An 8,325-nucleotide genomic window follows, 5' to 3' on the forward strand; every position below is an offset into this window, starting at 1 on the left:
CCAATTATGTTGTTATGTTTATCAAACCATGTGACATTAGCAGGAGGGATACCTCCTTCACCTCTACATACACATGACACATTATCACCTTCATCCACAACCAGAGGAGTTGAACAATTAATTACCACTGTAGGTTTCACTGAAATTAAAAACAGAAAATATTCCTTTCTTAAATTAGTTATGAAAAAGAAAATTAATAATGAGAGTATTCGTTAGTGTTAGGTGCATTTTCTTAGGAGTGTTGGATCGATGCCCTAACCAGTCACAAGCCAGCACGAAGCCCACTTATCAGTCGCTAAAAGTCCAGATTAGTGGAAATTTTCCACTAAACTGCTATCCAATGAGATTTTTGGACTAAGCCGCTGCATTATTAACCAATTTGCTTAATAAAAATTTCATTTGTAAAAAGACTTTGATGTTGGAAAAGAACAACAAAATAACAATAATCACTCAAATTTCAAGATGCATATTAATGATAAATTTTTAAATTTTGAAAATCAATCGCGTGACCGACTAGACATAAAAAATATTGACTTATTATGAAGCGTAAACAAATATTGTTGGTCTTCTAAGAACTACAAACAAATCATAGCCGTTTAAGTCTCTTGATAACCTATTTAATGAAGATATGCAATAGGAAAGTTAACAGCTAGGTGACGACAGTTGCATACGTCAGCGCAGCAGGCAGCGAAAGTGGCATATGAGGAGTAAAGACATGCATATACCTCAGCGCAGCAGGAAGCGAAAGTGGCATATGAGGAGTAAAGCAATGCATACATCAGCGGCGAGCAGCGAAAGTGGCATATGAGGATAAAGACATGCATATACCTCAGCGCAGGAAGCGAAAGTGGCATATGAGGAGTAAAGACATACACGTCAGCGCAAGAGAACAGCGAAAGGGCATATGAGGGTGAACAATGCATACGTCAGCGCATCAGGCAGCGAAAGGGATTATGAGGAGTAAAGACATGCATACCGTCAGCGCAGCAGGAAGCGAAAGTGGCATAGAATAAAGACATGCATATACCTCAGCGGCAGGAAGCGAAAGTGGCATATGAGGAGATAGAACAATACATACACGGCAGCGCATCAGGCAGCGAAAGGTATATGAGGATAAAGACATACATATAAATCAGCGCAGCAGAGAAGGAAAGTGGCATATGAGGAGTAAAGACATGAATCCTCAGCAGGAAGCAAAGTGGCATATGAGGAGTAAAGACATACATGCACGTCAGCCAGCGAACGAGAAAGGGTATATGAGGTGTAAAAGACATACATACGTCAGCAGCAGCAGCGAAAGAGGTATATGGGAGTAAAGACAATACATACGTCAGCCAGCAGGCAGCGAAAGAGGTATATGAGGATAAAGAAAGACATGCACATCAACGCAGCAGGCAGCGTAAAGGGGCATATGAAGAGTAAAGATTACATACACGTCAGCGCATCAGGCAGCGAAAGGGTTATATGAAGAGTAAAGACATGTATACACGTCAGCCAGGTAGCGAAAGGGGTATATGAGGATAAAGACAATGCATAAAGTCAGCCGGCAGGCAGCGAAAGGGTATATGAGGTAAAGACAATACATACAGCAGCGAACAGCGAAAAGGTATAAAGAATAAAGACAATATCAGGCAGCAAAAGGTATATGGAACAGACATGCACGTCAACAGCAGGCAGCGTAAGGGGCATATGAGGAGTAAAGGCCATACGTCAGCACATCAGCGAAAGGGTATATAAAGGGGCATCCGGCAGGAAGCGAAAGTGGCATATGAGGATAAAGACATACGCCAACGTCAACGCAGCAGGAAGCGAAAGGGGCATATGAAGAAATACATATACGTCAGCGCAGCAGGAAGCGAAAGTCGCATATGAGGAGTAAAGACAATACATACACGTCAGCGCATCAGGCAGCGAAAGGGGTATATGAAGAGTAAAGATGCATACATCCCCGGCAGGCAGCGAAAGGGGTATATGAGGTAAAGACAATGCATACAAGTCAGCCCGGCAAGCAGCGAAAGGGGTATATGAGGTGTAAAGACATGCATACACGTCAGCCGGCAGGCAGCGAAAGAGGTATATGAGGAGTAAAGACATGCATACACGTCAACGCAGCAGGCAGCGTAAGGGGCATATGAGGAGTAAAGACATGCATACACGTCAGCGCATCAGGCAGCGAAAGGGGTATATGAAGAGTAAAGACATGCATACACGTCAGCCCGGCAGGCAGCGAAAGGGGTATATGAGGTGTGGAGAGTCAATCATAATTGGCAGTGGTAGTCATTCAGCACAACCAATCTAAATCGCGCCAACAAAGAAAAATATATAACTATCTTCATTGTTCAGCACAATCTTGTACTATCGTGTACAAATGGGATGAAACTGAACAGTCGTAATTTGTTCAAGTACAATGCAGAATACTAGCCCAAAAATTGATGAAGTAAAATTTTAATTTTACCTCTGATGATAGTAAGATTTTTAACTTGAGATGAATCATTTCCCAGTCTATTCTTTGCTTCACAACGATATGAACCAGCGTTATTGAAGTTGACAGATTGAATAATGTATGTCTTATTATTGCTGATAACTGCACCATTATGATAAATAGTGTAGGTTGGTTCAGGATAACCATGTGATTCACAGGTTATTGTCACATTTTGACCTTTTTTTACTGACATTGGACTGATGGTAATATTGGTTTGTTGTGGTGGATCTGTATAGAATAAAATTAAATTCAATATTCTACACAAACGTTTATAAGGAGATCTGAAATGCTGTCTTACAAACTTACAAGCAGCTTTCACTGTCACTTCAACAGATTTTTCATCTTTAAAACGTGGATCATTATAACTTTGTGCTTTACATGTGTAATTTCCACCATCATTTAATGTAACATTAGTGATTACTAATGTCTTACTTACAACTCCAACATCACCAATTATGTTGTTATCTTTATTAAACCATGTGACATTAGCAGGAGGGATACCTCCTTCACCTTTACATACACATGATACATTATCACCTTCATTGACAACCAGAGGTGTTGAACAATTAATTACCACTGTAGGTTTCACTGAAATTAAAAACAGAAAATATTCCTTTCTTAAATTAGTTATGAAAAAGAAAATTAATAATGACGGTATTCGTTAGTGTTAGGTGCATTTTCTTAGGAGTGTTGGATCGATGCCTAACCAGTCACAAGCCAGCACGAAGCCCGCTTATCAGTAGCTAAAAGTCCAAATTAGTGGAAATCTTCCACTAAACTGATATCCAATGAGATTTTTGGATTAAACCGCTGCATTATTAACCAATTTGCTTAGTAAAAATTTCATTTGTAAAAAAGACTTTGATGTTGCAAAAGAACAACAAAATAACAATAATCACTCAAATTTCAAGATGCATATTAATAATAAATTTTGAAATTTTGAAAGACCATCGCGTGACCGACTAGACATAAAAAGTTTGACTTATTATGAAGCCTAAACAACTATCATTGGTCTTCGAAGAACTATTGGTCTAAGGCTCTTGATAACCTATTTAATGAGGATATGCAATAGGCAAAGTTAACAGCTAGGTGACGACAGATGCATACGTCAGCGCAGCAGGTAGGAAAAGGGTATATGAGGCGTAGGCTTACGAGTCAATCATAATTGGCAGTGGTAGTCTTTTAGCACAACGAATCTAAATCTCTATTAATCTCTACAAAGAAAATATATTACTATCTTCAATTGTTCAGCACAAACTTGTACGATCGTGTACAAATGGGATGAAACTGAACAGTCGTAATTTGTTCATGTACAATGCAGAATACTAGCCCAGAAATTGATGAAGTAAAATTGTAATTCTACCTCTGATGATAGTAAGATTTTTAACATCAGATAAATCATTTCCCAGTTTATTCTTTGCTTCACAACGATATGAACCAGCGTTATTGAAGTTGACAGATTGAATGATGTATGTCTTATTATTACTGATAACTGCACCATTATGATAAATAGTGTAGGTTGGTTCAGGATAACCATCTGATTCACAGGTTATTGTCACATTTTGACCTTTTCTAACTGATATCGGACTGATGGTGATATTGGTTTGTTGTGGGGATCTGTATAGAATTAACAAAATTCAATATTCTGTAAACATTTATAATGAGATTTGAAATGACGCCTCGCAAACTTACATATAGGTGTCACTGTTATTTCAATGGATTTCTCATCTCTAAACCTTGGATCATTAAAACTTTGTGCTTTACATGTGTAATTTCCACCATCATTCACTGTAGCATTAGTGATTACTAATGTCTTATTTACAACTCCAACATCACCAATTATGTTGTTATTTTTATTAAACCATGTGACATTAGCAGGAGGGTTACCTCCTTCACCTCTACATACACATGACACATTATCACCTTCATCCACAAACAGAGGATTCGAACAACTAATTGTAACATTTGGTTTTACTAAAAGAAGAGAAGACAAATTGAAGACATCGTTTTACATAACACTATCTAACAACAATACAGTCAGTTAAGAATCAAGTTTGTTAAAAACATTTTCATCCTCGAGATTTTACCAAAAAATTACCTGCAGGGTAATGAACATTCATGAATTTTTAGTAACAATGAACTAAGGGGATTTTTATATGAGCCCGGCTAACCAGGATTCAGTGAGGCGTTAAATGATTTCGAGTCATTAAAAGGAGGCAAAACTTTAAGCTTATAAGTAATTTTTATAAAAATTACAATTGCCCTTAAAGCGCAAAAAAGTCACTCTTTAACATTCTCTAATTAGGCCGAACTGGTTGTTCAAATTTTAAATGTTTTGCGTAGTTATTAAATCAGAATATTGCGAAATTGCTCGAGAAGATTTATCTGACGACAAGTATTGAATCGTTTCCATTTGCCAGAATCATTCAAGGCCTCATTGAATCACAGTTAGCCGGGCTCATATGAACAGCCCTAAACCCAGCAAAATGTAATTTGAATTTAAATTGCAGTTCCTTTTTCTTATAAATTATTTAAACTAACGTAGCTGAAAAATTTAACTGTGTAATTCTGTCTTTTGACTGCAAAAAATGTTTTCTGGAAGACATTGTTCTCTTTCTTTTCTTTATCAACTTTGTAGTTATGAAATGTAAAACTAAAAAAATTCATCACAATACACTCACCGTGTCTAAGTTATTTTGTGAAATATGGAGGTTATGTCTAAGAAGGTAACTCTCGTCCTTTTTTACTGATGATATCATTAGGCTATTAAAAGGCCAAACATGTTTACTTTCAAAAAAATTGTCGTGCATTTAAAATGATCGATATAAATCATATTGTAATTATATTAAATATTCAAATACCAATTACTAAAATTGATAAAAATATGAAATAATAAAAAAACAGGAATGACTTACTTGCAACGAAAACTCTGACTTTAGATATAAAAGGAGATAACGCACTGTCCTTTCTTGCTAATTGAAACTCATACGTTCCATCATAACTATGAGTGATATTTCTTAATTGCAGCGTTGAAGGTTTGTAGACGTCATAATTTGGAAGAATTTGTGAACTGGACTTGAATACATTAAAGTTCTCAAAGACAATGGCCAATCGCGTTTGTGATGAACCATCATTACTACCAGTAAAATACCAATTTCTAATGTCCAAATCACTTTCACTATCATTAAATGTCCACGTTATACTGTGTGTTTCTCCAGGTAGAAATGTAAAATTTGTGCCAGGGAGGTGATTGAATTATTCCTATGACAAGAAATGAAAGATAAATGTATAAAATCTAATAACGTTTAATTCATTTTAATTCATTAAATATCAATTATTAAATAAAAACAGTAGCAAAGGATAGATAACAGAAACATATAAAACAAAATTAACATATAGAACAAGGCTCGGACTAACTCCAATTTAAGGGAATTGCCATTTCAACCCTAGGTGACCCCTGGAGGTCTGTTACGCGAAATTTTCTTATTTTTATTACGTAAATGATTAATTTAATTTTCAATACTCCTAATAAAAATTGTGGCATTTTTCATTTTGTTGATGAAAATTTACTTATTTATTTTAACTATTTTTAGGAGGGTCCAAATCATCTGAAACACTGTACACAGAGATGTTTAATCACTGAACTAATGTTGGATGAAAATTACACAAGAAATGAAGACAGTGGATAAAGATACAGTTGACACAATATCAAGTACTACCATGAATAAAATACACAGTAGACGGAGTGAAGATGAACATTACTTCAACCAGATATGAAAAGACAGCAGTCACTTTCCAACTATGATGCATATGAGAGAAATTATGAACACCCTACAGTCTCTGGGTTTCCAAAAAAATTGTGTAATTGATAACTAAATTTTTTTTGGTTAAAATTGAGCTGTACAAACTAGTGTGACAGCATCAAGACCAAATGTGATCTTTTACTTACATGTCGACTTGTTGGTATGAGAACAATAGATAAATAATAACAGACATATAAATATTCAATAATTTATAATTTAGATTTGCACTTCAGCCACATAGAGCTGCATATTTTATAATGATGAAACACATTTGGCTTTATTGTACAAGAACAAGTGCTATCACTTTTTACCACAAAAGATTCTGTTGTCGAATCATCAATGAGATATTCTTACTTCTTTGCTCAATAATCATTACATGCATGTATTTATAAGGTAAAGAACATTCTTTGTCTTCTAAAATACTGCCAGGTATTGCTTTTAAATTATTTCATTCAATGCAGAACTGGTTATGGTCATTGTACACATACTGAAGAATTAAGTGAGTATTTTAGTCAATATATCTTAAATTTCTAAGCAAATTCCACAGTTTTATTTGACAAAAATAAACATTAACTTCCTTAATGATCTAATAAAAATAATAAATACCTTGACAAGATGAAATCCAACAGAACAAAACAAATGAAAGGAAGCCAAACTTTTCCATCTTGTATTCAGTCTGTAAAGGTAAAGGTGAAGATGCAACTTAAATAAAATCACAGAACTACTACATAAATATATGATGTATTCCTTCATATTTTATGTATATTTTTGATTTCCTATAACCATTAATATTGAAGAAAACAAGAGCATCAGTAAAACTTCCTAAATTTTCGATAAAAAACATCCTCTGTTGTTGCCAGAAAAACAAGATTTTTTTGTTTTGTACTTTGCGGAAGTACTAAAGAACTTTCCACTATGATACATCTCAGACAACTCTTAATTCCACAGGAAATGCCGTGAAATGTCAATAAAATTATTTACAAATAATCTTGTCCAACAATATTTGTTAACATTTTAAATGATTCACTTTACCTTAAACAATACTGAAGTAGCTAAGCTGGTGAAAAATCTTCACGTATTTCTTAAATAAACCGGCTAATTTTCCTTATTTCACATAATTTACGCATCTCATGTTGTGCAAATATTTATATAAGTAATGAAAAGAATTTAAACGCCGTGACAACGCTGTCATATGTAACAGAGCGATCATATTTTATCAAAACCTTTCTCATGACAAGCCACACAAATTGCCCAGAGTTGTTTTAAAAAAAGAATACCAGCCACACAATCTTTATTCTGTAATTTTATCCTTACATATGACTTAATGGTGCTTTTAGATGAATGTATAAATTGTGAAAGCATACTTCGACACGCTGTGCCAATATCCATTTTTTAGTTGATTACAATGCTCTTGAAGACGATGAGCATCCACAAGTGGATTTGGTAAGAAAATCATTGTGAAAAATAACATCTGTATAAATCGCTTTTGCTGAAATATTCTTAGTAATTTTCACAATTTTAATGCACAATTTAAAATTTCTTATACTTTGTCTACAAAGAATTCCAGTTAGGAGGGGGGGGACTTTGGAATCGCCAGGGGCCCTGGGAAAGCTTGATCCACCCCCCTGCTTACCCTATCTATCTTACCAATGATCTTATCCTGCAGTTTTTAGCTGAAAATACCAAACGTGGCTAGATTGAGAATGTTCTTGACGAGTCCCAGGGGGCATGCATCACTGATAAATTTTTGATTTCGTAAAACAGTGAATCAAATGACAAATAACCAAGTTGTCCTTTAACTTTTACCATTTCAACCTAAGCGACTTCAATTCAGATGGTTGGACTGCAAACTTCTGTTTAGCAAAGGACTGTACATGGATGACGTCAGACGACTTTGCTCTTTTTAATCGGGTATATTAGAATTTAAAATTGTTTAAAAAAGAGCAAATACCATGGTGAATGGTTAAAATAATAACGTAATAGTTCTTAAAAGATGTGTTTAAAACCAGAACACTAAACTCAACAAGTCACCAAAACAAA

At 35.0% G+C, this 8,325-nt stretch overlaps 2 long non-coding RNA genes across 2 annotated transcripts; both read right to left on the minus strand.

Moving 5' to 3' along the window:
• Nucleotides 1-4,397: 4,397 nt before the first annotated feature.
• LOC124451759 lies at nucleotides 4,398-5,452 on the minus strand. Its single transcript, XR_006950660.1, has 3 exons — nucleotides 5,398-5,452; nucleotides 5,164-5,245; nucleotides 4,398-4,456 (listed from the first exon to the last, which is right to left on the minus strand). It is a non-coding gene; the product is annotated as an uncharacterized LOC124451759 (long non-coding RNA).
• Nucleotides 5,453-5,723: 271 nt separating this feature from the next.
• Nucleotides 5,724-7,820, minus strand: LOC124451745. Its single transcript, XR_006950645.1, has 3 exons — nucleotides 7,318-7,820; nucleotides 6,892-6,961; nucleotides 5,724-5,743 (listed from the first exon to the last, which is right to left on the minus strand). It is a non-coding gene; the product is annotated as an uncharacterized LOC124451745 (long non-coding RNA).
• Between the last annotated feature and the right edge of the window lie 505 nt (nucleotides 7,821-8,325).

Source organism: Xenia sp. Carnegie-2017, unplaced genomic scaffold, assembly GCF_021976095.1.
Source record: "Xenia sp. Carnegie-2017 unplaced genomic scaffold, XeniaSp_v1 HiC_scaffold_24, whole genome shotgun sequence".
Lineage (NCBI taxonomy): Eukaryota > Metazoa > Cnidaria > Anthozoa > Malacalcyonacea > Xeniidae > Xenia > Xenia sp. Carnegie-2017.